Source organism: Papio anubis, chromosome 14 (assembly GCF_008728515.1).
Source record: "Papio anubis isolate 15944 chromosome 14, Panubis1.0, whole genome shotgun sequence".
NCBI lineage: Eukaryota > Metazoa > Chordata > Mammalia > Primates > Cercopithecidae > Papio > Papio anubis.
This window is the reverse complement of record NC_044989.1, coordinates 50,972,155-50,998,241: the sequence shown is the minus strand read 5'-3', so window position 1 is coordinate 50,998,241 and position 26,087 is coordinate 50,972,155. Positions and strand designations below refer to the sequence as shown.

Genomic DNA, 26,087 nt, shown 5'->3' with positions numbered 1-26,087 from the left:
GGCTAATTTCGTAAATACCTATGCCTACCCACAGTGTAAAAGGCAATATTTATAGTGCTATACTGTGATGGGTGCTGGAGAGTATGGAGATTGTAGAGCCAGCTGTTGGGAAGCTTATACTACTCTAAAAAGGGGGAGGAAAGTTCTTCAAACTTGGGCTGCATATGAATCTGGAGGGATAAAAGGAAGCACCTTTACTAGTGGAGCCAAAGAGGAAGTGATGGTAATTTTGGACCTGGAATCTGGCAAAATTGCACTGGGACCTGAAGATGACAGGAGGCGGCAGCGGGAATGTCTCAAAAGCAGGAAATGAAGATTAGTAGAAGGAAGTGATGAGGCTGTAAAGACAAAAGGGAAAGGAATGTGAAGGAACGGCCGAAGAGTCTGTTTTTGAATTATGGAAGCAGAAAAATTACCAGGAAGTGGAAGTGGAGTGCAAAAGTGACAATTATATTTCTAGAAAACATGTGAAATAAGAATAATTTAGATAATTTCTTCCCGTTATGTAATTGCTCCCCTGCCCCAACACACACAGACACACAGACACAGACACACACACACACACACACACACACTCTCCAGTGAATGCATTTCCCATAAATTAAGAACATTGGATTTACACTAAAGAGATCTATTTTTTTGCCCCGGTTCTGAGGCTTACCAGTGATGTCGCATTGGGCAGGTCAAGGATCCTTCTGAAGTAAAGATACACCCACCTGCTTTTACCTCAACTAGCGTTGTTTTGAGGATGTATCAGATGGACAAAGTGTGAATGCTTTCTAGACCCTGGGATAGCCTATGCAAATGTAGGGGGTTTATATTTGGATAAAACTAAGGGAAATGAAGATTAAAGCCAAGCACTTTCACATTGAAGTAAACAAAGGAAATAAACAATGGAAAGGCCAAGGTCTGCTTATAGCACATCAATGAAATAGTTATTCTTGTATCTTTTTTGAAAAGCTAATTATAAAGGCTAAAAATCTCTTTTGAGGGTGGAAAGAAAGACTTCTGTCTACTTGATAATTTATTGTTCTGGGAGATGTGGCTGCAGTTCATTGTGACTATATAGAAGCAGAAACCTAATAACATGGTTTACTAGTCCTGGTTCTGCCATTTAGGACCTCAGTAAATACCACAGCCTCTTCCTTTCGTTCTCAGTTGGGGATAATAACAGCTCAGAGCTGCTCTAAGGGTCAACAGATTATCCTTGTGATTTAAAGGAAGATGAGAATTTCAAGCATAAAAATAATTTAAAAGCTGGTTAATTTTTATTTTTTATTTTTGTCTTTTTGAGGGCAGAAAACAAAACTCTTATCTCATGTCTACTCTTCAATACAGACTGTGTCTTAATTAATAAGAAGCAAAAACACCCACCACTTCTCTAGAAAAAGGACTTGACAACTTGATTCCTGACATTCTATCACAGGGAATAATGCTCTTTACGGAACTGCCTATCGTGAGTGTAGCATCATTCTGGGCCCTGGGTATACCAAACAAACAAAAAATGAAGATCCCTGCCCTCTGTCACTCATACTGTACTGTAGGAGGTGGACAAAAAAATATTTAAACATGAGTAATTATGGTATACTCAGTACTTAAGTTTTATGGAGAAAAAATTAAGCAAGGCATGAGAAAGGCAAGGTGTAGATGATATTCGACCAAAGACTTAGAAAAAGAGAGCACACAATGAATATATGTTGGAGAAGAATTTAACAGGCAGAGGAAGGAACTATTGAAATGCCAGAATCTGGGGAACTGTCTGGCTTATTAAAGAGTCAATGGGGAGATGGATGTGGCTGAAGCAAAACTGGAGGCTTTAGGGTAGTATTGAAGATAAGCTCACAGATGAAAAGGAGGACCAGATTGTATAGAGTTATGGGCTATCCTCAAGATTTTGGCTTTTACTCAGAGAGACGAGAAGCCGTAGGAGGAGTCGTTATTGTTTTCTGTGTTTCTGAAGTGTTTTTAATGAATTAAGAAAATGCTTATGTTATATATCAAGGAAGATGGAGAACTTACATGAAATATTAATAGTGTTTATTTCTGAGTGATTATTGTTAATTTCTCTTCCATTTAATTTTATTTTCCAAAGCATCAAAAAATGCAGATATTTTGGATAGCCTTCCTTTTATAAGCAGTGAATTAATTTCAACGATAGCATCTCTAATAAAGAAGATATTTTGTCTCTAGTGTGAATTACATAACATTATTGCTAAGAGTTTGTTTTCTCTCTCTTTTTTTTTTTCTTTGTATGCTGCTACTATGCTTCAGTAGCCCTTGAGTTTGAATGGAGTGGTGGGGACATGAGGGCTGTGAAGTAGCTAGTCTATCATGAAATTAATGGTAATGATGAGGGTGGCACAAACAGAATTCCTGTCATTCAGGAATGAATAGCCAAGAAGAGCAGGTTAGACTACTGAATACGTTTAACCATTCTTTTGTATACAAAGTAAATATTATTTAGATGATAAATAAACTTCCCCTTTCACCTCCAAACTTCAGATAGCATAAATGTTTAAATGGAGCAAAAACTATAAAGAATCTAGAAACTTGATATTTCTAGAACTTCATAAGTTCTATACTCTTTAGAGTATAGAATTATAAGTGTTACTTTTAAAATTGATTCCTAACTTTAAAAGCCTATTTAATTTCTCATGAGTGGGTTTTGAGCCAAGAAGGGACATGATTCGACTTTTAAGTTTTAAAAAGATCACTTTGCTTTTGTGTGTTTGGGGGCGGGGGATGGGGTAGTGTATGAGAGGTGGGGTAAGACAGAGGAACAATAGTTTGGAAGTTATTTCAGAAGTCCCAGAAAATGCTAGTAACTCAGACCAGGGTGGCAGCAATGGAAATGATAAGAAGTGCTTAGATTCCAGATTTATTTTGATGGTACAACTGACAGATACGTAAAGATTTTACCTAAGCTTTCTGAAGCCTAGAGGTCGATACTTCCCCATTTCTTTGTATCGGTAATGAGGCTGAAAAGTGGTTTGAGTTTAATTACACCACATTTATATGGCAATTTACTGCTAAATAATTGCTGGCCAGAGAATTTTTTTCTTCTTTCTTTTCCTGCATCTTTTTGAGTATTTTTCTTTGTATAGATTTAGAATATCAAAAAGAAGTGTCAATGTACACGATTACAGAGTTAAAATCATATACACTAGTTACATTTATGTGGTGGGTAGGCCAGTGATGATATCCCAGTTTTCAAAATACCAAGTCCTAGTTCTCTTCTGTCCTCTTTCTTCCCTCTGCCCCCCTAAAACAAAAACAAAAACAACAACACAAAAAAGATAAGTTTTCCTTATTTGTAAGTAATTTGTTCCTACTAAAACGCCAGATGTAGCTCTTAAACTAAACCACACCACTGAAGCTTTTTAACAATTAACAAACACTTTCGGTTCGCTTTATGAATCATTTTATATTCAAACAAGCACAGCAACCGTGTCAGATGGGACTGGGTCAGATTTTATTATCAGAATTTCTCAAAAGCCATCCTGATAGGAAAGCATATACTCTTATTCCTAGATTTTAAGCCAGAACAAATCTGGGTTCCAGAAGCAATGGCCTTGAAACGGTGAAAGAGTTTTTTCAAGGGTAAGCAAACATGTATTAAACGAAGTTCTTCTTGATTCTTTATTAATACTTGAAAAATAGTTTTGTTTTGTTTTTTTGAAAAAGATAAAAGTAAGGATACAGATGGAAAAGTAAAGGGAAATAGAGCTATATCTTTTATTTTTTCCATGCTTGCTACTTTTCACAGGAAAAGTATGGCTAACCTGATCAATCCAATTTACCATTTAATCACACTCAGCTTATTGCATCTCTAAAATTGTCCACATAACTGCATATTGGATAATCTCAATTTTCCAGACTTTTCTATTTTACATCAAGATGTCATGTTTTCTCCAGGTTGCAAATTAATTTGACCTTTTGTATTCTTTTGCTCCTTGCTTTGTTCTCCTCTTTCCCCTTGTTCACTTGATTGGTCAGTGTGAAATGGATAATAATTTTGGTTTAAGCATCATTTGAAACTTTGAATGGAGTCACTGTATTGGCTACTGATTAGATTGAAAGATGAAAAAGCCGAAAGGGAAGAAAGGAGGGGGAATAGTGTGATTCTACCTGTATACTTACAGCGATTATGTCACAAAAGAAAATGAAGGAAACAAAGTAAGAGGCAGGCAGAGAAGATTACCACAGCTATGTTCTAAACAGGAAATGTCCACAGCTTAGTGAATCCTACACTGTCCGTAAGACAGTAAGAGAACAGGCAAGTCTGATCATGTGGTCAATATGCTTATGTAAAATCAATATATTTATGTAAAATCCAAATGATTATGGTATACTAATACTTCGAGTAATTATATTATGCATTAAATCAAGGTACATTTGAACTTCTGTTCATTATTTATGTGTAAATTTAAAATTCAATTTTCCTGTCTCTTTTCCTAGTAGAAATATGTATGAAATTGAATTAAGTTTGGCCGAAACTGCCTCCATATATAATTTAAGAGTTGCCTAAAAGTTTCTCTAGACATAGTGAATGGTAACCTAACTTGGTGTATGAACAGACTGCAACCTAATCTAGAAGTATATACTCTTGTGAAAAGTAACTGAGTCTCAACCAATCACAGCAGCTAAACCTCCAGCCAATAAGAGACTGAAAGCTGCCAAATACGACTATATAAGGCAAACATTGACTGCAGCCAATCAGGTTGTTTTCGCATGTCACTTCCTTTTCTGTGGGCGTAAATATAGCCTGCATATGTGGTAGGGTGGAACATTCTGAACCATTTTTGGTCCAGACTGCTGCCATATTCATAAATCATTTCTTTGCTCAAATAAACTCTGCTAGATTTGGTTTGTCTAAAGTTTTTCTTTTAACATATGGTATCAGTAACTTTGGAGATAAATAGATTGAGAATGAGCCATGAGCAGTATTCATTAAGATATGATAGTTAATTACATATGAGTGGGAGTCAACATGATCCATGTAGATCAGGAAATAGGTATATAGGAAAAAGGGGACATTACAAATATCAAGGAATACTAAAAAGAGGAATAAAAACAAAAGAAAACAGAAACAACAGTCAGACACAAATGACAGAGGCTCAACAGCATTAGCCAATAGGGAAATGGTTAAAACCACAAGATAGCTCTTCACACCAGCTAGGAAGGCTATAATGAAAAACATCGACAATAACCAATATTAGTTAATATATGAGTAAATGGAACCTTCATATATTGCTGCTAGTAATGCAAGACTCTAGAAAAGCTTTGGGCAGTTTCTTAAACTGTTGAGCATAGATTTATCGTATGACTCAGCACTTCCACTCATCAGTACCTACCCAAGAGAAATGAAAACATGTGTCTATACAAAACTTTATTCACAGATGTTCATAGCATAGCAGCATTATTCTTAATAACAAGAAGTAGAAATAATACAAATGTGCATCAACTGATGAGTGAGCAAGCAAAATGTAGTATATCTATACAATGGAATAGTATTGTGTTCCACATGCTATATGCTACATGGAGCCACAGAAACATTATGTAAAAGTCCACCCATTATGTGATTCCCTATTAATTGTCCAAGAAAGGCAAACCTATACAGACCAAAAGATTAGTGGTTGCTTAGGTTGGCCTGGGGGTAGGAAGAGAGAATGACTACAAATGGACACAAAGTTTCTTTTTGGTGCAATGAAAATGTTGTAAAATTAGGCCGGGCGCGGTGGCTCAAGCCTGTAATCCCAGCACTTTGGGAGGCCGAGGCGGGCGGATCACGAGGTCAGGAGATCGAGACCATCCTGGCTAACATGGTGAAACCCCGTCTCTACTAAAAATACAAAAAACTAGCCGGGCGTGGTGGCGGGCGCCTGTAGTCCCAGCTACTCGGAGGCTGAGGCAGGAGAATGGCCTGAACCTGGGAGGCGGAGCTTGCAGTGAGCCGAGATCGCGCCACTGCACTCCAGCCTGGGTGACACAGCGCAAGACTCCGTCTCAAAAAAAAAAAAAAAAAAAAAAAAAAAGAAAATGTTGTAAAATTACATTGCAACGATGGTTGCATAACATTGGAAATTTACCAAAACTCATTGAATTGTATACTCAATTTAAGTGAATTGTATGGTCTGTAAAGTATACTTCAGAAAAGATACAAAGTGGGAGGATGCTTGAATATAGAAGCCTGGAGGTCAAAGAAGGAAGACAGCATTTCAAAAAGGGATGGGAACGGCTGATGTCAGTTGCAGAAGAGGCGTGTGAAAAAGTAAAATGGAAACGTAACAAACCAATGATGCTACCTCTCCCTGGTTTTACCAGAGAAGCCGTTCTGCTGCTAGCCCAGCCTGCAAGTGTCTGCAGGAAAATGCTCCATTACTCTGGGATGCAGTGTGTGCCCTCTGGCCACAGAGCAGCTCATTAAGACCCTACAATAACCTGCTCATTTAAATAGGGTTCATTATTCATAGAGTGTTAGGTTTGTTGTGGTTTTTTTCAGTGCAACTCTGGGTAGACTATTGTTATGCAGTGCTTATTTTAACACGAGTTAATTAGGACCAGAAAATTGTTCCTTGTTTATTATAGTTCCAAAGCCCCAGTACAAGCTGTACTAATCCCATCATTGTGAGTAATGGAAAAAAGAAGGGATGGTGTAAGGGGAAGAAAAAGAATGGAAGAGAGCATGTGTGTCAGCAAGTTAACATTCTTTCTTTCTTTCTTTTTGAGATAGAGTTTTACTCTGTCAATTCAGGCCGGAGTGTAGTGCATGTTTATAGCTCACTGCAGCCTCCATCTCCTCTGCTCAAGCAATCCTCCCTCCTGCCTCAGCCTCCCACTGTAACTGTGACTACAGGCATGCACCCACCAACCTTGGCTTGTTTTGTTTTGTTTTGTTTTGTTTTTAGTAGAGATGAAGTCTCACTATATTTCCCAGGCTGGTCTTGAGCTCCTGAGCTTAAGTGATCCTCTTACTCTGGCCTCCCAAAGTGCTGGGATTACAGGTGTGAGCCACCATGCCCAGTCTAACATTCTTTATAGAGCTAATTTTTCTTTAGAAAATTTCGTAAAGCTCAAGAGTTAATTTTATTTTTCAGGATGGCCAGAGGGTATTCTATATAGGAGAGAATTACCTTATACATGTAAGACATGTAGATCAATCATTTTTAAAGAATTACAGAAAAAATAAATAAATAAACCTAACAATAAAACTGCTCAGACTTGCTTATTTTTTCCAGAACTTAATTTCAAGGACCTTACAATGTATTTGGGTCATTACTATGGATCTCAATTAGCTTCCTATTAAAAGAACCTGTGCTTAAAAGAAGTATTCTGAGTGCCAGGTAACAAAGGTTACTATAATCCATTAATTCACTTGATAACAGAAACTATTGAAAAACAGGTTTGTATCGTATAGTTTTCTGCCACTCAAAGTTAATTCCAAAGTGTTAGCTAAAATGAGTTGTCTACTATTTATTTTTATACTTTTTTATATTCAAATATTAACTGTATTAGCATTTTAAACTAGACAGTGCTAAAGATAATTTTGTACTTCTTGACTGGCATTTTTAGTTTAAAAGTCAACAGTTAAGAACACGGGGAGGAAGCCCGGGCGCGGTGGCTCAAGCCTGTAATCCCAGCACTTTGGGAGGCCGAGACGGGCGGATCACGAGGTCAGGAGATCGAGACCATCCTGGCTAACACGGTGAAACCCCGTCTCTACTAAAAAATACAAAAAACTAGCCGGGCGAGGTGGCGGGCGCCTGTAGTCCCAGCTACTTGGGAGGCTGAGGCAGGAGAATGGCGTAAACCTGGGAGGCAGAGCTTGCAGTGAGCTGAGATCCGGCCACTGTACTCCAGTCTGGGCGACAGAGCGAGACTCCGTCTCAAAAAAAAAAAAAAAAAAAAAAAAAGAACACGGGGAGGGAGTTTCAAAATAGGCTATAAGAGACTGGTTTTCATTTGTTGGTTTGTTTTAATAGCTTGTATTAGCAAGTGTTTTATCACCCGAATTAGAGTGAAATACAAAGAGAGAAATCTAGATTTCATTGTCTGGCATTTGGAAAAGCACCTACTTTTCTGCTTGTTTAGGCATGCACGTAATGAGCTTACAGAGCGTTTGTTTTTCTGACCTCTGGAATAAAAAAGCAACCTGATATTAAAGACTGAGGTAAAATACCGAGGCTCCTGCCGATAGGTTTATTGGTGTGTTTGCTGTCACATTAATTGTTTGGAAGAATTTTTATTCGATGTTTAAACTTCAGAGCAGCTTCTTATGAGCATTCAGGGGAAGAGAGCATAAAACCGGAAAGCGAATCATCCTTCCAGAACTGTGTTGACATCTCCACAGAAACAATGTGCTGTGTTATCACACAATGTCAGGACTCATATACCACTTGCTCTGACTGAAATCTTGTTTTATTGTGTATATAAAGGCAATAACAAGAAAGAGGTCTGGCATCACAAAGCATGGGCCTCCTACTCAGGATCTTTCCTGGTATCAGAAGCACTTTCCTAACTACCTCACCAGAGGTTAAATAAGCATGATGCCCTCAGTACATTATTATCAGAACAGACATTTCTATGGCATCTGTAAACCCAGAGAATAATGCACAACGGAGGCAGTTCAGATTCTTCAGGGCTAAAAGCATTTTGAATTGGAATTGGTAAAATAGGGAGACAGAAACAGCTGGGGGATACATATAAATACAACCAGAGTCCACTGTATTTTAGTCTGGATTTAGACCACTTGTGGTTATTAGACAGTGAGAATGTAGATGACCACAGCTACTTCATTTCTCTTCATTTAGGGACAGAACAAGGGCAATGATAGCATCTATGATTCATTTACATTCCTCAAGCAAATCAGCTCCTAATCGGTGAACTCTGTATCGTGTGCCAGGAAGACTGATAGTGGGTCAACAAAATTTTCCTTGCTCTAAGGAGTTGCCTTCTATTGTAACAATTTTCAGACAATGATATATTCATCCATTTCACTCCGATTTCATTTAATCTTCTCACCAATCAAATGATGCAGTATGTATTACCAGTTCCATTTTACATGACTTCGAAGTCACAAAAATCATTGTCAGAAACAGACCCCCACCCCCAAGCAAAAAGAGGGTAACATGCAATAAGAAGCAAAACCAACCAATCTCGGTAAGCTAATGAACACATTTCTGTAAATGGAAAATGTAAGTTTGATTCTCTCACCTAAAAATCTAGAGTTTTTCATTTGCACCTCCCCTAGTGACGTTTCGGGAGCTATACAGTTTTCTCCACAAGGAGAGGAAGCCACATTGTAATCTGGAAGCATTTCTATGACAATGTCTATAGATAACCGCCTAAAGAAATCTCAGAGAAAATAGCTCTGGCATGTTCAGTAATTACTTGTGATTTCTTTGTGTGTGTGTGTGTGTATGTGTATATATAAGCCTGTACCTAATGTGTATTCTTTTCTTTGAAAGAGGAACCTCCCAACTAATACACAATTCAAACTATCCAAAATTTGAATGCAATTCTAACTATTGTTCATCAGTCCTATGGGTTCATAAAGGAAAAATAGAAACTCTCAGCAGAGTGGGTTTTAAATTAAGCTGGATTCACTGCTGGGCAAATCAGGGAAAACCTAACTCAGCCCAGAGCTTTTAGGATCTGAGGAAAGGGGCATTTGGATTGACTGACAAGGAAAAATCCAAAGGCCATGAATTTTAAGGATTTACATAGATATATGTTTATATAAGAGAGAACAGTCCCTGGGAATGTGATGTCAGCAACCAAAGCCAAAGATGGACCTACAAATAGAAGGGCCAAAAGTTCTATGAGGAAACTGGATTTGACAGCTTAAAGAAGTCCTTGGCTTCTCAGTTCAGCATGATGGGTTAAAATGGGGTAGAAGTGAGGACCGGGTGTTTACTGAACCCAAATCCATTTAGGGTTTCCATGAACCTTGCTGACCCATTAAATCTGTTGGTTGCACAGAGATAGGATACATAAATTACAGATCACAAAGATGCCTATCAGACCATAAACATCATCATGTTTTTCTGGTATCCCTGATAGTTTTTGAAGCAGTAGCTCACGTGCCATCTTTTGAGGCCCTGACTACTTTTTGTCTTATAGTGTCTCACACCCTCTAAATACAGGGTCATGCAGAAGACAAGGCCATGATAAATGATCTTTATCAGTGTGATAGTTAAAGTGCATTCCATTTGGTAGAGGAAGATGCTTGCAAATATACATTTTATATACTTTGCTTTAAATTTTGTCAGCGTTGGTAAAAATATAACTCAGAAATAGAACTAATAAGGGATTTTCCTTGGCAAAAGCATGATGGAAAATACTTTCTCCTAATGATCTCATCTGTAGCTTCTCAGTATTTCCAACTGTTAAACATTGTTAAAAAATACAGTGTTATGTGAAAGAGAAGAGGGTCTCTGTGGGAGGTTTTGCCTTATGTCATTGTTGGCGATTGAGTCTCTGTAGAACCCAATATGGTTTGACATTTCTTTGGCTTGATTGTAAAAAGGAGCTATTTATGTGAAATAATTCATGCATATAATGAAATGAGTCTAAATTAATCATTTAACATTATTAACTTTTTCTTGGTCATAAAAATGTTCATTATAGGAAATTGGGAAGGTAAAGACAGGTTTAAAGGAAATAAATACATGGTATCATTTTGGTCTGTTTCCTTTTAGAAATGTGTTTATATCTGTATGTGTGTATGTATGTATATACATACATGTATAGTACAATTTATAGTATAATTGATGTGCCCTACATTTATTTTGCTTAGCTTAATGTAAGGAGTATTTTTCTTCTTCTGTCATTAGAATGTGAAAAGATGATTTTTACTGACTACAAATTTTCCATTCTAATGTTGTATTATAAATTGTTTTTGAATAGTGTAATATTTTAATTATTTACAAACTTTCCTGAATTTTAAGGCTGTAATGAACATCCTAGTATACAAATTGTTGTTCTCGTCCCTGAATTTCTTCCTTAGCTGCATTTCTTGGAAGTGGAATTATGAGGACAAGGGTAAAGCTTTTCTTTGAGTCTTTATATGAGTTGCCAATTTATATTTCCCATTGTATGTGCTACTTTGCATTTCCACTAGTTAAGGTACCAAGTGCTTGTGTGATTATACACAAGCAATGTCGAATGTTGTAAGCTATTTCTATTTTGTTTTCCTGTGAGTTTCTTTGAATGTCTTATAAAATAGTAACATTTTTCATAGACATATTGATCACTGATTTTCAATTCCATGGATTGTTTCCATGTTCCCTATCTGCTTTACTGTTGGAAGGTTAAGGGATTTTTCTGAATTGGTTTTAGCAATGTTAAAGATTTTATCCCTTATATCTGTCTCCTGAGAACCTAAGCCAAAAAAAAAAAAAAAAAAAAATGCAGCCCTCAAAAGTGGCTGTAAAATAATTTATATTTTCCCTGGGCCTGCAATCTATCAGTTTCTGCTTTTTTTCTTCTTCAGAACACTCTCCAGAGAATGACCTAAACAACAAGTCTAAAACTGAGATGTGTTTGAGAGATACAATTTGTTTTGTGGGTAATTATTCAAGAGTATCTCCTATTGCATAGATATTCCATAGAAGAAACCATAAAACACACCACCTAAATTGAAAAAAAAAAAAAAAAAAAAAGCCCTCTCACACAATATAATGCTTGAGCTTTGAATGGATCTTTTACATCTTCATTAGAAATGTTCTCGGCCGGGCGCGGTGGCTCAAGCCTGTAATCCCAGCACTTTGGGAGGCCGAGGCGGGCGGATCACAAGGTCAGGAGATCGAGACCACAGTGAAACCCCGTCTCTACTAAAAATACAAAAAATTAGCCGGGCGCGGTGGTGGGCGCCTGTAGTCCCAGCTACTCAGGAGGCTGAGGCAGGAGAATGGCGTGAACCCGGGAAGCGGAGCTTGCAGTGAGCCGAGATCGCGCCACTGCACTCCAGCCCGGGCGACAGCGCGAGACTCCGTCTCAAAAAAAAAAAAAAAAAAAAAAAAAAAAAAAAAAGAAATGTTCTCTATAGGAAAATACTCTGTATTCACAGGCATAGTCTGTCCTTCTTCCTCCCTGCCTCCTGTCCCATTCCTCCCTGTCTCCTCAAGGGACTCAGATGCAATCAAGGGAGGAATTATATAGTAATGGGCATAAAATATTGGAGGAGTTCAGAGGAAGGATACTCCAAACAGAGAAGCATGATGGAACTTGAGCTGATTCTAGAAATATGTGCCTAGTGGAACAGATCAGAGAAAAAAAAAAAAAAAAAAAAAAAGAGAGAGAGAACATAAAAGTACAGAGGCAGGAACAATTACAGCATTTGAGAAATCATAATAAGGGAACTTTTCCACAGTTGAATAATTGAACCTAGTTCATGTCACTAGTGTGGAAAATAGATTGATGTGGTTTAGCTCCTTTTTGTCCTCCCATAGAAAGATCTCAGATCTGTAGCCAAAGAGCTGGTTTTCCTCAGTTTGATCTTGCATATCACAGTGCATTTATAAAATTTGGAAAGCCATCTAAAGAATTTTAAACTTTCTGAATACATGATTTTAAGACATGATGAATACATGTCTTTTTCCACCAGACAAGAGTCACCCCAGTCACTAAACAAATTGACCCATTTCAGAGTATTTTCTGCTTCCACTTGTTACTGATGCAGCATCTGGCTGACAGAGTGTTGCTGGATGGAGAAAAGTTGAGGAAAGTTCTTTTTTTTTTTTTTTTTTTTTTTTTTTTGAGACGGAGTTTCGCTCTATCGCCCAGGCTGGAGTGCAGTGGCCAGATCTCAGCTCACTACAAGCTCTGCCTCCCGGGTTCACGCCATTCTCCTGCCTCAGCCTCCCAAGTAGCTGGGACTACAGGCGCCCGCCACCTTGCCCGGCTAGTTTTTTTTTTTTTTTTGTACTTTTTAGTAGAGACGGGGTTTCACCATATTAACCAGGATGGTCTCGATCTCCTGACCTCGTGATCCGCCCGTCTCGGCCTCCCAAAGTGCTGGACTCCAGCTGGCTTCAGTGTGAGAAGAAAATCTGACACCAGAATAGCGGCCTTTTGTTTTGTACTGATTCTTTTCTATTAGGTTGGTGCAAAAGTAATGGCAAAAACTGCAATTACTTTTGCACCAACCTAATAGTATGTTGCCAGTCTCACAGTTTCTAGAATTTGTCAAGATCTTCCTGGACTCAACCTCTCTCTCTATGTATATATCTTTGTCGATGCCTGGAATGTTCCCTGCCTCTTCCACCTGATTTAGCTCTTATTCTTCAAGTCCTAGAAACAAAACCATCCCTTTCTAGGGAAGTCCTTCCAGCATGCCAACTGAGTATCTGTTCTCAAGGCACATTTCAGTTTCCTTCCTAGGTAGCACTTTAAACAAATGTAATTGGATGATTTGTTTAACGTGTGATTTATTATCTGCTTTCTCTCCGTAGACTGGGAATTATGTAAAGTAAAGCTATTCTTGGTCTTACATTCAGGCAATAGCATTCTTTGAGCTCTATAATCAAGTTGGATTTTTACTTTTAAGCACACTAAAGTTTAAAAGAGTAGTAGATAATAATATAAAATTTCATTTATATTTTGAAAAAGCTTATTTGGTCAGATCTCAATTCTTATACTCATGTTAACATTATGAATTAAGTAATTATGAATAATTAATTCAACAGGTATCAATTGAATGCTTAGTACATGACAGGCACTCTCCCAGTCCCTGGGATGCAGTGGTAAACAATCACCATGACAACTACCATAACAACAAAAGTCCCTGCCCTCATGGAGCTCACATTTTCGTGGGAGATATAGAAATAATTAAATATGTTATAGTTTATGTGATGATGAGTATATACAGAAAGACAAATAAAGCCAGGTAAAGAGGCAGGTGCTATTAATTCCAGAGGTAGCCCTCTTATTTTTATACATTCTTGTATTATTTATTTTTTCTTAGACATGAAGATTTAGAGAAACTTTTAACGCAGCTTATAGAAAAACACTTATTTCTGGGATGTGTCTTAGGATATCTATTTTTAATCACATTTTGAATATATATGAATTTTACATTATTTTCAACATCAAAATCAGTCAATCGAGCAATCCTGAACTTTTCTGCATCCAGTAACACTCTGTTCCAGCCAGATGCTGTGCCAGTAACAAGTAGAAGCAGGAAATACTCTGAAAGTGGTCAATTTGTTTAGTGACTGGAGTGACTCTTGTCTGGTGGAAATAAACATTTTGTATTCAGAAAGTTTGAAATTCTTTAGATGGCTTTCCAGATTTTATAAATGCACTGTGATATACAAGATCAAACTGAGGAGAAGCAGAACATCAAAATGAAGAAATTTATGTAGCCATGCTTTTGAAAAAGAAGTGTGTGTGTGTGTGTGTATATATATGTGTGTGTATATATATATATCGCGCATTTGAAAAAGAAATATAAATATATTTCTTTTATCTATATATTATTATATATGTAATATATATAAAAATATTAAAAAATATAAATATCTTACCAGAATGTTATATTCTTGAATGTACCTGAATGTTTATATTCTTATATATATCATATATATATTTTTTATTTTATATGGGTATGTAAAATTTATATATAAATGTTTATATATATATACCTGTAGATACTCCCTGACATATTGAAATGGCTGCATTTGCAAAATTTTTATTTACTGAGTTATTGGTGAGTAATAGTGAATAATTTTCCTTTAATCTGAAGAATAAACTAAGTAAAGAGATCAAACCTGGAGGAAAAAAAGTCTTCTAGTGAACTGGTAATAGAGAATTTTATTTCATTCCATAGCCATCCATCAGGATGTATTACTCTTTAGTTTCTGACTGTAGGGTCATAGAGATGAACCATCGAGGGGTTGCTTATTTGTTCCCAGTTATTTTTATTTATTTATTTATTTTCCTTTTGATAGTCGTCTCTAAAATTTATAGGAATCATTTATTCCCATAAATATAATTTGAACGTAGTATAGCTTGATGGCTATTAATATGAATATACTCTGGTAGAGAAAAGCTATCTTTTTCAGATCAGAAAAAATAATATAAAGAATAAATATTTTTCAGCCGGGAGCGGTGGCTCGAGCCTGTAATCCCAGCACTTTGGGAGGCCGGGATGGGTGGATCACGAGGTCAGGAGATCGAGACCATCCTGGCTAACCCGGTGAAACCCCGTCTCTACTAAAAAATAAAAAAAAATTAAAAATTAAAAAAAGAAAGAATAAATATTTTTCTTTCCAATTCAATTACCTAACATAATCAGGGTAGAAGTCTGGAGTGGGAAGGCAAAAGTTATTGACTAGAGTTTCTCTCAAATAATTACGTATATGAAGTTAATATAGCTGTGTAAATCATTAAGGTTTGTTGTTGTTGTTGTTGTTGTTGTTTTTCACATGAAGATCCTAGGAATATAAAAATCTTACCTGAACGTTAAAAAATACTGGCTTTATGTAAGACTTACATAAAGAAAATAATAACACTTTAGGGAAGGGTACAAAACAGGACCAAAATAAGTAAAAAATGACTTTGTGCCTCTGAATAGGATGATTCAGACTTTAAAATAAATTATAGATTTAGGGCAATTCAATTCACAGTCTCAATTTGGGGAGGAGGTTAGGGACTTGACAAACTGTAAAATTGATATGCAAGCTAAATGTTTATAAAAGGCTAAATGTTTTGAGAAAAGTAACAGTTTAGGGAAGTTACCAGCATGATACCAAAAGGTCCTACATACAAAACAGCTATAATTAAAACAGTCTAGTTCTGACGCAGAAACAGACAAAGGATGTTTAGAGAAAATGGAGTCTAGAAATCAATATAAGTACATACAGAGTCATTTATCTGTTATATATGAATTTAATAGTTACATAAAGGATGCAATACTTAATAGTATTGAAAAAACTGATTATATATGTGGAAAAGTAAAATTAGTTTCCAATATCATATCATTCATATGGATAAACACTAAATGCATTACAATATTATAGAAATATTAGAAGAAAAGAGAAAAAAAGTCTTTCAAATTTTGGAGTCAGGAATGTTTTCTTAATTAGAAATAAAAGCAGCTTTCCATGAAGTATAAAGTCTGATGGAACTGATTTATAGGTTTAAAGGAACAACACATAAAAATTGTATACAGAAGTGAATGGTATCTGAGGCCAGGCTCCATGCTAATAATTTTATAAGTGTCAACTCATTAACCTCTGAGTGAACATTACTTTTTCACATTTTATTAAGGAGAAAATAAAGGATTAGAATGTTTATATAGCCTGCCCACACAGACAGTGCTAATAAGTGATAAAGTGGCAGTTTGTCTCCTGTGATTCTGGAGTCTGGGCTCTTAAACACAACAAAAGGAACAAAATCAAAATAAAAATATATTTAGGCACTGTATGCATTTGTAGTTAAATTTATTCTGTAAAGAAAAATTGCCATTCACATAGGATATACTTTATAGAGTATCTTGAACTTTTATTTCTCATATATTCAATATAGTATTTTTAAACAATCTGAGGCCTCTTTATGGTATTTTAAGATCATGTTTAATGCAGTTTATTGGAATATATCTCACAGTTAAATAGAATATAACTTTGTTTTATATCCTTGAGTGGACCAATATCCTCTTTGACAGGTAGTGTAAAACAAACCCTTTTTACAAGAAGGTCCGGGGTATTGTAAAACAAATCCTTTTTACAATAAGGCTTTTCCTCCACTCATATTGGTCTATTTGATAAGGAGGAAGAATAAAAATGTCTAGTGATAGATCATTTCCATCCCTATTTTCTCCTATATACTAAACTTGAATAGTGCTTTCCAAATGCTTAACTCTGCATATTTTTACATTGAAACTATTACCTTCAATTTTGGTAGATTGCATTGTTCAAAATAGTAATACTAATAACAGAAAAAGATGACGTGCAACTGTCCCTAAATTCATGCCGATGAATAAGTCACCATTCACTTTAAGATGGGTATTCTAATAAAAAATATAAGGAATTCCTTTTTCTTTTTTCACGGCCTTTTACAAGCTGGCCTGAAACAAGCTTATTAACTTCATTTGCCATTATTCTTCATGATGTCACCTTAGATCTAGTCAAATTTCATTAATTTTATTTCTCACCTCAAAACCTTCACTCATTTTTATATCATACTCTGGAGGATCTTTTCCTCAAATCTTCTAAATTTTAAACCTGTCCTCTTTCAAGATATTATCTAAGATTTGTCTTGTAATGAAATGTATCTCAATACTTTAGAATTTTTTTTTTTTCTTCTTTTTAAGTTCCATGGCCTTTTATATGTCTTGTATCCCCCTTTGCATTGTAAATATCTTGTAAACTGGATCCCTGTATAATTCAGCTTTGTCTTCTTCAAAACAATTAGCATGGTGCCTCATGCATAGTAGGCCTTTAATATATGTTTCTTTGATTAGTGAATGGATTAATTTTTCAGGGCTCCATGCCTTATTTTGCAAACAATACATTATAAAGTAGTCCTTACAATTTTCGATGAAATACAAAACTAAAAATATATGTTTTCCCTTGAGACTGTATTCTGTCAGTTATATATCTATATACATACGTTGATTCAGCGAAATCTGTGGGATTTCATACATGGGCATTAGTGTAAGATAATGTGTTTTTTCAGAGAGCTGAACGGACAGCATCAAGAAGGGTAAATGCAGATGCAAGAACTGAGTGGCTGTCAGGGAGTTCTCTACAGGCATCACCTGCAGCAGTGTCCAAAGGTGTTTTGAAGACTTCGAGTGGCTATTTTGCTGAATAACTGAATATTCACAGAGCCAAGATTTATGACCTTGAGCACAGCAGATCTTTTCTGCTGAATATGATCTTATTCCAAGAGAAGTTAAATTATTCTTCCCAGTCGCCAAGAAAATCTCAAAACCGCTTTGCCCTAAGAAATGCCTCAAATCTGCTAAGGCTGCCCACAGCACCAAGAGGTCACAGAATGCAGTGGAATTGCTGGGAAGAATAAAACTTTCTATTTTGTACAGAATTCTGATGTCTCTGGGTTGTATGACAAATATAAAAAGAACTCTGACCTGAGGTAGGAAAGACTGAAGGGCTTCTTTTGTGCCTTCCTTGAATCTCAGCTAGATGGAGAATGCTTCACTGAAGAGAATCCTATGTATTGCCAGAGCCAGGGACATTCAATCTCGACCCACCTGCCCACTCTTCCATTTTCTCTCGTTCCAGCTTCCAAAGAGCCTGCTTTTTAATTAGTCCAACATGCAGCCGCAAATGAGGGAGATGGGAAAGAAATTATTTGTCATCAAATTGAAATACATGTAAAGAAAACACAAGCAAAAATGTATTAAAGGCTTTTGTGAGGAGGCTTTTAGTCAACATTTGGCTTGGTTAAAACCTTGGGCCAATTGTTTATTAAGGCACAGCAGTAAAGGAAGCAAAAATCATTTTTGTGTGCATTTTCTAATAGAAGAAGGAAAAACAGCTTAGACACTTAAAATTTTAGCCTGCAGTTTGCAGATGTGTCAACTTGTTAAAGAAAGATGAGCCTATCCAGGAAAATCTACTGATGGATGGGGTGTCTACTCTTCTCATAAACTGTTTCAGGACTAGCTCTTATTCTTTGTTTTTATTTCTTTATCTGCTTATTTTATCCCAGGACTTTCTTCCGTGACCTTCTCTTTAGAATATAATATCGACAGTTGCCTTCTTTGAATGGTTACATAAGGTTTCACCAGAAATACTTAAAGCATATATATTTGTACAATGAGTTTTAGAGATTGGCTACAATTTTAAATTTAGAAAAAATGGAAAACAATTGAATTTAGCTAATTAGGGATTTCTCTGTATTTGGGTGAATGTGATTGTCTAAGTCAGTTGCAAGATACAATCCTATATTACTCTCAGATGGTATTTTCTTTGCAAAGGCAGTAGGTAATATCAGCTTAGTTATTTATTCTTGTGGGATTGAGTATTCATTTGTGTGGTTTTACATAAATATTGGCCCTTACAAAGAAAACTTGAGAGTTAAAATCAGATGCTTACAACGGTAAGTCTGATAATGTAACATCTAAGCATATATTAATTGGGAAAGGGGAGGAGGAAATGCGTTTAAGTGTTTCTCCTTTATAAGAGAAAATATGTCAGTTTCCTGATAAGTTACACAAGCAATATGCAAATTTAAGGTAATATGATACATAGATGATATCTGAAGTATAATTTTAGCTTAAAGAACCATAAAGTTTTGTGATATTATTACACTATGTTTATACAGTTATAGAGCCATAGATATTACACATTGAATGCCTACTCTAAACTCTGGGTTTTTACCATTTCCAAATATTAGAATCACCTGAGAAGCTTCTGAAAATCCCAGTGCCCAAGTCATACAGTGACAATTAAAAGAGAACATTGAGTTGGTGTCTGGGGCCAAAGCATTACTATTTTTTAATGCTCTTTGGTTGATATTGTTTTGATGTTAATTTGACAATCCTTATGAATGGTATACATTTTGTCACATCACTTTAGCCTGATATGACTGGTAATTATTAGAATTTGCTAATAATTCTTGTCAAGATTATGATGTGTATTTAATGTAATATTTATTACAAAATGATATAGAGTCTATTTCTATTGTGGGCAATACTATCAAAATAAAATCCATTATCTGTTTTTAAGTAGGAATATTTGAACATTTGAGTCAAATACTTTTATTATAATAATATGTATATAAAGAAACTGCAAAAAACAAAATTTGGTGTTGAGAGGCTAGCATAATTAGTGCAAATATGGTGAGGTAGTTGGGATGATTACTTCACTTTGATATTGTAACTGAGAAAAATAATGGTAATATTGTTTGATGATATGAATGTTATGACGGTGTAATTTTATATATTTTCTCTAGGAGTTATAAAAATAGTTATCTAGGATAGGGATCAAATTAGAATGGAATGTCATGATGAAAAAATAGACTGTCATGTATTTTACAGAATGAGTATTTCCATCCTGAAACTGTGAAGATGTCCATTTAAACCTATCCAAAATAGCATTAGAAATGCAGAAACGTGTCTGGGCATGGTGGCTCAGGCCTGTAGTCTCAGCAATTTGGGAGCCTGTAATCACAGCTACTTGAGAGGCTGAGGCAGGAGAATCGATTGAACCCGGGAGGTGGAGGTTGTAGTGAGCTGAGATCGTGCCACTGCACTCCAGCCTGGGTGACAGAGCAAGAATCTGTCTCAAAAAAAAAAAAAAAAAAAAAAAAAAGAGAGAGAGAGAGAGAAAGAAATAATAAATGCGTAAAAGTGTGATAGAAAGAACACAGGATTTAGGGTCATAAAGCCAAATTCTAGTCCAAGGCATTCATAAGCTGAGTGGTCTTTGCCAAATCTATTAAATTCTCTGGACCTTCATTTTTTTAATGTATAAAATGTAAAGGTTGAATAACATTTGTGTTTTCCAAAGTTTGGATGGTGAACCATTGGTGGATTATGAAATAAATTTAGAAGAATTTCTATTCCTATCAAAAGTAGAAGAGTGTATTGAGGGTAGAAAGCTTAGGTATTGTATATGTGTCCTGGGTAACTGGGAAGAAATTTTTGAAAGCCCTTGAATGGAAGACCTCTTTAACTTGTATAGTTTTGTGAATTGTTGGTAGGGAAGGCATATAGTATGGGGAATGGAGGAGGAGGCAGCTTATTTCAAGCATGGGGTATAAAATTTATCAATATATTCTTGCCATATACTGTCAGGGAAAATGATATTTAAAAGGAAAAATAATTGGTTTTAATATGGTATTTGATTTACCCACAAGTAGAAAAGAAAACAACAACAAAAAAAGCAATTACAGCCTGTGAATGTGGAATGTGTCCTGTCCGTGAGACCAGAGAACACTCACTCTGAGAAGTGAATGGATGTATTGTGAATTATAACTACATATTCAAGAGGTGGTATTATTCAGGTTGGCCAGAATGTTCTCTAACCAATGAAATTGCTTCCAAACTAGTGAGAATGTGCTCTGCTTTTTTATTGCTTCTCTTGTAAATTGTCTATTTTATTGTATATTTTGTGCTATTTGTTGGGATATGAGTTCTTTCCATGGAGAATAAGGTGACAGAAGGCCCATTACTTTTACAAAAATAAAAAGCAAAAACTCCAAATCACTGAATTGTAAGATAAACTGGTCATTGGAACTAACTAGAAACTAAAAAATAACAATATGTTAGCAAGAGATCCACCCCAATGTTGTTAAAGCAGAAATGGATAGGGTTCCTGGAATTATACTCTTGTAGAAAGTTTTCCAGGTGATTCTGATGATCATCTCTGTTTTGCATCAACTGATCTAGAGACCCAGCTTTTCATCCCAACTTCACCTGTGCACCAGAGAAAATCTCATAAATATTATGGATCTCCCTCTTCCAACTATAAAGTTTATAATTCTGTGTTTTGCTTAGATCTCTGATAAAGAGGCACAATTTAAATGAAGCTTATCACAATTCAGCTGAAATTCATTATTTACCTTGGACCCTAAGATCTAAATTTATGTCAAAGGTAAAACTAAAAAAGAGATGGTAATAATTTCATCATCCTAAGAAAGATTTTTTTTTTTTTTTTTTTTAATATTAGATCTAAATACTAACTTGTGAACCATGCCAGGTATTAATGAATGATCAGGCTGTTCCCTCACAGCCATTCCCCGGCATGTCCCTGCTTTATAATCTTGTCCCCTCCTCCCTATTCCAACCACAAAGACTGATCTGGCAATTGGCTTCTAACACAAGTAGAGCCATCCAAGTTTTCTGATTTGCGGAATTCAGAACCTGAAAAGAATGACTTCGAGTTCACTGGAGCTGAATTATATGAGTGGTGCAAGCCTAGAGGAGACCAGGAACTGTGAATTCAAGAGGTTGGGTTTTCCCAGAGTATCTTCCACTCCAAGAATTGGTGGTTTAGCAATTCCTTCTATTCTGTGACTTACCTCAAGTCTTTCTCATAAATTCTGTGTGTTTTCACTTAATCTGTAACTCTATTGAACTTGGGACAGGAATAAAACCCTAAGGAATCCATCTTATTTAATGAAATAACTTATCTCCTACGCATTTAGAATGATGCTGGTTTTATATACTCTTGAGATAATTGAGAAAACAGTACTCAAATCAGATAGGGAATCTCAGATGAAAAATATTGAGCTAGAGAACGTTGATTAATGTTGTTTTCAATACAGCTATGATAGATGGTGTAAGGGAAGTTATGGAAGACCCAGTATATAATTAATAAGAATACTTTCCTATCTTTATATTAAATATCTTAATTTTTAAAAAGTCTGAAAATGCAGCATAACGGAATATCTATGTTCATTATATTGAAGGAAAGTCAGACTCAGCTACATTTCCTGCTCTTGGACATGTAGCACCAACCATAAAGTGAGGAACTGAACCTAGGACTCCTAATTTCAAATTATGGTCTGTATCCATAGAGCCCATAGGAAAACACTAGTCAGTATTGATTGATCCTTCTACACTTTAACTGGCTAAATATGTCTAATTTCAAATTAAAACTTATAGTATATAATATTAGCTTTATTTTAAAATATTTTATTTTTCTACGCATATATTTGCAATTATATGAAGAAGTACTTTAAATTTGGGGACAAATAATCAAACACAATCTGTAACACTCTGGCAAATCCATTGAAGGTGTTGTTTTCTGGGTTGTGGAAGAAAGGTGATTAGGAATAGGAAATTTACATCTAGTAGGGTGTGAATACAAGGACTTTCCATATTCCTTTGTCTTTCTGAGTTTGTAAGTCTTCACAGAATAATAGGAGAGCTAGCTCTAGAAGCACAAAGAGGTAGGGATTACTATGGGTAGTTCTTTTTAAAAGCAGCAGCCATCAGAAATCTTTAAAGACATTTTAACTCTAGCATGTTGCCTGATTTTGACAGCAGGAGAGCAATTGAGTTTGGCACAGAATTGGGCTTCAATAAATGTTTATTGAATGAATCAGTGAAACAGTGGCTCAATAAATCAACAATGTTATAGAACCATAGAGTTTTAGAATTGAAAGAAACACTGGAGATCACAGTCTGCCTGTGTCACTTTGCCAGGAAGGAAAATGAGGCCCAGTAAGGCTAAGTAGGGTGGTCAAGGGCAGAGCTGAAAAGTGTCCAAGAAGAAACCAGTGTTACACTCTCATAATTCTTAGCCTGATGCATTTCTCTGAGCAAATAAAATAATAAATAGCAAATATTTTATAAAATTATTTTGCAAGTCACTCAGGTACAAACTTGTTTAAAAGAATAAACCATCAATAGAAGTGTGTATTTTGTTTCTTCTTCTTTTTTTTTTTTTTTAATTTACCATACTTCCATCTCGTTCTTATGTCATGAACCTTAATTAACCAAGTGCTCCTAGAATTAGGGTGTTGGGCATCGTAATATTTGATAAAAAGCTGATTTTTTTAAACTGCTGGGTAGTGGTTTTAAATGTAGTGGTTACTTTAAAAATAATGATCATAACATCTAACATTAATTAATTGTCCACCATATGTTGAATGGAAATTTTTCTCATAGAATTGTTGATTAGAACCTTCTGAAAGAAAAGAATTTAAGTAGCCTTCATTGTAAATGGAACCTCCCTAAACTGGCCAGTTACCTTCCTCAGCATTTACTAGAGGACAGAAAGACTGACCCTTAAACTACTTCTAACTCCCCACTTCCACCTCCCTTATCTACCTAAGCAGTGAGGGATAGGTAAGCACAGAGTCTTTAAGGCATAGGCTCTGTAAAACATATTGTTAGTGAAGAGGTTTGCTTTTTTTGCCCAAAATAACTGCGGGAATGAATTATTATAGAATCACATGTAGAGCCTGTGTATGCTGGGAAAAAAAAAATGAAAGCTGGTGTTCTACATTCGCAATGCATGACTTTGTATGCATCAAACTTGCTGGCCTGCCCTATGCCTTTCTGAGGAGGGAAGAAGAGGACTGGCAGGCTAGAAAGAGGGGACAAGAAGAATTTAACCTGGCCGGGCGCAGCAGCTCACTCCTGTAATCTCAGCACTTTGGGAGGCCTAGGCAGGCAGATCACAAGGTCAGGAGATCGAGACCATCCTGGCTAGCATGGTAAAACCCCATCTCTACTGAAAATACAAAAAAACAAAAAAGAAAAATAGCTGGGCATGGTGGCGGGTGCCTGTAATCCCAGCTACTCAGGAGGCTGAGGCAGGAGAATGGTGAGAACCTGGGAGATGGAGGTTGCATTGAGCCAAGATCATGCCACTGCACTCCAGCCTGGGCGACAGAGCGAGACTGCGTCTCAAAAAAAAAAAAAAAAAAAAAAAAAAAAAAGAAGAAGAATTTAATCTGCACTATCAACATTTGGTACAACCAGAATGCCCACAGGCATCGATATCCCTTTGAGGCTTTGGCTTGAGCCACCTAGCCAGTATTACTCACAGGAAGGCCACTAGCTGGACCAGGGGATTATAGCAGCCAGATGCTATGGGGTGTTGTGTGAAGGTTAGAGTTGGGAGATGAAACAGATGAATTTCTCTTTCTCATGTTGTTGACTGCTGTTGGGAAGTCACATGGAGTACTAGTGAGTTTACTGCATGAAGGCAGCAAAGGTCAGTAAGGGTGAACCAGAGAAGCAGGTACAGCCCATAGAAAGAGGACTACATGAATAACCACTGTGCTTTTCTCTTCCCCTCATCAGCTCCATCCCAATAAACTGGAAGGGTCAGGTATTGAAGCAGGGGTGATGGTAAGGTACCTAGAGACATACTATGTCTTCCTCCTCCACTTCAACTCAAAATGATGACATTATTAACTTACAAATTAGCCCAAACTTTTAAAAACAAAAAGTGACCACAAATTCAATGATTCTGCCCAAGATATTAAGAGATGGGGAAAATAAGTAACTTAATGTTTAAAAGCAGTAGATGAAGAAATATAATATATATACATCAATATTGTTTATATCCCACAAATATATCCCATGGATTGATAGTCTTTAAAAAACTTATTATGCATATATTGTTTAATCCTTACAACTGCCCTATAAAATATATCCTAGTATTATTGTCTTCATTTACTGACAAGAAAACTAAGACTTTAAGGTGATTATTTACCCATGTGCTCACAGTGTGAGTGGTATTTGAACCCCGGTATATACATGACTTCATAGCCCATACTCCTATGTTCTATAACTTCATAAATGTTGAACTCACTGCTTTTACTTCCATGCCTACCCAGAGTTTATTTTCCACACAACAGCCAGAGTTATATTTTTGAGATGTAAATCAAACCTTGTCATTCCCCTAACTATAAAACTCTAGTAGCTTCCCATTGTGCATGGAATAAAATCAGAGTTTGACAAAAATTTAGAAGGACTTACATGACGTAGGCCCATCCCACAGCTCTGATTTCATTGTATTCCCACATTGCCCCAGTGTCACTGTGCTCAATGCTCACTGGATTTTTTCTATTCTTTCTATTCTTTGTCCAGATCTTCCCACAAGTGGTTCCTCAGCATTAAGGTCTCAATTTAATTGTCATTGTCTCATAAAGCTTTCCCAATCATCTAAATCAACTTCCCTGCTCTAGTTATTGCACACCCTCATTGCACTCTTTTGCTTGCTCAGTTTCACATATAACTCACTTGTGCTTGATTCACTTATGGTTATCTCTCCATCACTGGTTTGATGAGAGTGGGGACCCTGAAAACCTTATTTACTGTTGTATTTCTAATATCTAGAATAGTGCCTCCAAATGGTCATCTAATATATAATCATAAAGCGAACAATACCTGAGTGAATACTAACCTCCTTCTCAATGATAATTTTAGTGTTAGGGGATTTGCCATGTATTACCTTTGGATTCAATGCTTTTTCTGTGTTGAAATCAAATATATGCCATAGGTTTTCAGTGTTCCTTCTCTTGTGCTCCTAGTGTGAAGAGTGGTATTCAACAATTCAAGTGTTCTTATTCTATACTGATTTTGGTGTATACTGACCTAATTCTTTGCATTATTTTAATAACAAGTTAGCATTCTATCTGAAAAAAAAAAAAAC

At 36.1% G+C, this 26,087-nt stretch overlaps 1 protein-coding gene and 1 long non-coding RNA gene across 30 annotated transcripts in view; one reads left to right on the top strand and one right to left on the bottom strand.

Annotated features, from left to right (window-relative positions):
* NRXN1 (neurexin 1) overlaps nucleotides 1–26,087 on the top strand; it is a 1,145,126-nt gene that overhangs the window by 379,819 nt on the left and 739,220 nt on the right. The window lies entirely within an intron of this gene.
* Nucleotides 1–26,087, bottom strand: part of LOC103876943 — a 61,840-nt gene that overhangs the window by 23,393 nt on the left and 12,360 nt on the right. The window contains exons 5-6 of one of the 4 annotated variants that reach the window (XR_636411.4): nucleotides 18,095–18,260; nucleotides 3,178–3,262 (exon numbers count right to left, since the gene is read on the bottom strand). The exons of 1 other annotated variant lie outside the window; for it this stretch is intronic. This is a non-coding gene — a long non-coding RNA (uncharacterized LOC103876943). Of the gene's footprint in view, nucleotides 1–3,177; nucleotides 3,263–18,094; nucleotides 18,261–26,087 lie in introns of those variants that run through there. 2 more of the 4 variants (XR_001894641.3, XR_002516881.2) reach the window with 2 other exon arrangements.